Source organism: Marmota marmota, unplaced genomic scaffold, assembly GCF_001458135.2.
Source record: "Marmota marmota marmota unplaced genomic scaffold, marMar, whole genome shotgun sequence".
In the NCBI taxonomy this organism is placed as follows: Eukaryota; Metazoa; Chordata; class Mammalia; order Rodentia; family Sciuridae; genus Marmota; species Marmota marmota.
Genome location: NW_026000082.1, coordinates 3,466,717 through 3,470,138, shown reverse-complemented (window position 1 = coordinate 3,470,138; position 3,422 = coordinate 3,466,717). Strand labels below are relative to the sequence as shown.

Here is a 3,422-nt window from a genome sequence, read left to right as displayed (position 1 = left end):
TCTGAAAATACATCTGAATGTTAAGAAAAAGACCAACACAGGATAAAGGGGTTAGAATATGTTTCCATTTTGCAAAAATTAAAATATTTTTCAAATATAATTGATAAATACCCAGCATTTTATATATTTTCATAATTTTATTTTTCTTTTACAATTGAACACAGAACAGTCAGATTAAGTTGAAGTCCAGCTTCAGTTCAATCACCTGGTTGAGGCTAAAGTCAGCATAGAATGTAAATGTAATAATAACAGTTACAGAAAACAAGCATTGTAAGCTTCGGGCTGGTTCAGATCTGAGTATGCAGCATTACTAAAGAGTACATTTTATTGTTCCTTTTCTACACATATATTACAAAGGTTAGTGTTTTATTTAGTTTTTGAAAAAAATTCTCAGCAGATAAATAAAAATATTAGGAGTAGGCTGGGGAGTGATGCATAGAGACATCCACTTAGCAAGTATCAATTGCACATTGCATAATAAAGAAGTAGGCATGATTTCTGTCCTCAGGAAAAGAAAGAAGTGAGGAATCAAGTTACATGTTAGATTATTAGGGACTACTGTTAAATCTTTAGTAAACCCTGATCATTATGCGTTAAACTTGTAATGGGGATATGGAATCAGAAGAGGAAAGGAAGGCTTGTCCTGAAGTTTAAGGAGTATAGGGGTAGTTGAAAATCTTTGAGGACTGAGGAATGAAGGAAATTAGTTTGAAACTCAAAGTATTGATTTTGATTTAATTTTGGTTATGCAATATTAAGTATTTTACATTTTAAAAAATATAAAAGGCGCATGTTTCAGTAACTGTTGCACAGGCAATGACTTTCTCAGTAGGACCCTTTGAGCTCAGGAAATAATGCCAAGAATTAATAAATGGGATGGCATCAAATTAAAAAGCTTCTGCACAGCAAAGGAAACTATTAATGTGAAGAGAGAACCTACAGTTCGGGCTGGCTGGGCAGAATAGCCGGGGGGTGACGAACAACTTGTGTAGATTGATACTGCAGGAGTGGGAGCCGTTTTTTGCAGGACAGGAGCAGTATTTATACATTCCACACTGCTTATCTAGTTAGCATAAACTAGATACAGCAGTCAACCAATAAGGAATCTCCACACTTAATGGCTCGCTTTTGTTACTTCTCAAACCACTCCCTCTGGCATTTTGCCAGGCACCATCCAGACTTGTTTACCAACTCTAACATTCCCCTGGCTAAATGCCAGGTGTTATTTTGACTTGTTTACAGACTCTAACACTACAGAACAGAAGATTCTTGCTAGCTACACTTCTGACAGAGGATTAATATCTAAAATATATAAAAAGCTCAAAAAACTAAACCAAAAAATCAAATGATCCAATTAGTAAATGGGCAAATGAATTAAACAGACTCTTCTTAAAAGAAGAAACAAATGGCCAACAAATACATGAAAAAGTGTTCAATATCATTGGCAATTAGGGGAATGCAAGTCAAAACTACACTGAGATTTCATCTCACACCAGTCAGAATGGCAGTCATCAATACAAATAATAATAAATGCTGGAGAGGATGTGGAGAAAAAGGAACACTCTTAATTGGTAGGACTTACAAATTATTATAACCACTATGGAAATCAGTGCAGAGGTTCCTCAAAAGACTAGGCATGAAAACTCCATATGACCCAGCTCTACTGTTCCTTGGTGTTTATCCTGAAGAATTAAAGACAACTACCCATGTTTATAGCAACACAATAGCCAAACTATGGAACCAGCCTAGGTGTCCATCAACAAATGAATGGATAAAGAAAATGTGGTATACATACACAATGGAGTTTTATTCAGCCATAAAGAAAAATGAAAAGTCATTTGCAGAAAAATGGATGGAACAAGAGACCATCACGTTCAGTGAAATAAGTCAAACTTAGAAGGTCAAGGGTTATGTTTTCTCTCATATGCTAGAAAGGAAAAAGAAAAAGAAAGGTGGGGATGGATCTCATAAAAATCCAAGGGATATCAGAGGAGGAAAGGGACCAGGGACCAAAGGGAGGAGGTGGGGAGATATGGGGGAAGTGCTGGAGAGGAATATTGGCCATATTATATTGTTATGTTGTGTACATGTATGAATATGTAACAACAAATTCCATAATTATGTACAGCTATAATGTGCCAATAACAATAAATAAGTAAATAAATAAAATACTGAGAAGTACTACACTGAAATATTAGATTAATTTGATTAAGCAAGTTTACACATGCTGGAAAAAAATGAGTGTGGGCTGGAAGAATCAAGAGACAAGCTAGAAATTTAACTGATCTTGAAGGAATAGGAGGGGCTTAGAAAGGGGAGGGAAATGGAAATTTCAGTTATTTTCTCATATTTTAAATTTTTCCTAGCATGCCATATTATTATATCTCTGCCTTTAATATGACAGCAATAGGTAAATTAATCATACCTACTGGGTGCCTAATGTGTGCAAAGCACTGCTTTAGATAGTTTCTATAGAGAGGTGAACAATCCAGACATTATTCCTGCCCTTATTTTATACACAATCCATCAGAGAAGATAGATTGTGAATAAGTATTACAGGCTGTACCGCTAACATACATTTTTTAAATGCCTCATCCTTTATTTATGAAATCTTAAATCCTTTCTCCAATATGGAGAAACTGTTCCACATCAGGAGCTTCTATTTTAAAGCTAGCACTTTTTTCCCTTTAGGTTTTTTGTTTCAGATTTAAAAATAAAAATTATATAGTAAATTTGATCCTTTTGGGGGAAAGGAGAGATTGCATAGTTCTATTAATTTAACACACACATAGATTCACATTGCCACCACCACAATGGGGATATAGAACAGTTCCATCACCAGAAAGCTCCCTCATGATATCCCTTAGTCATTTCACCCTTCCACCACACATGCATACCCCTAACCCTTGGCTGCTGTTCTTTATATCATTATAGTTTTTTGTTGTTTGTTTGGTTTTTTGTTTTGTTTTTTTTTTTTTTTTTTTTTTTTTTTTGGTTTTAAACTGTCACATGAATGGGATCATATAATACATATGTTTTTTTAAAAAAATATATTTATTTTTTAGTTGCAGTTGGACACAATACCTTTATTTTATTTATTTTTATGTGGTGCTGAGGATCGAACCCAGGGCCTCTCACATACTAGGTGAGCACTCTACCACTGAGCCACAACACCAGCCCAATACATACGTTTTTTTGAGACTGAATTCTTTTATTCAGCTTACTACCTTTAGGAATCATCCAAATTGTATGTATCAGTAGTTACTTCTGTTCATTTATCAGCAATATTTTTATATGATTGTGTCACTGTTTATTCATTCATCTGTGTTGATTCCAGTTTTACCAATTAATAATAGAGCTGCCATTAAACATTTATGTACAGGTTTTTATGTAAACAGCTTTCATTTCTCTAGTATATAACC

The 3,422-nt window shown here is 34.4% G+C and overlaps 1 non-coding gene across 1 annotated transcript; it reads right to left on the bottom strand.

Annotated features, from left to right (window-relative positions):
• Window positions 1-3,103: 3,103 nt before the first annotated feature.
• Trnat-agu lies at window positions 3,104-3,175 on the bottom strand. The gene has a single exon. It is a non-coding gene; the product is annotated as a tRNA-Thr (tRNA).
• Between the last annotated feature and the right edge of the window lie 247 nt (window positions 3,176-3,422).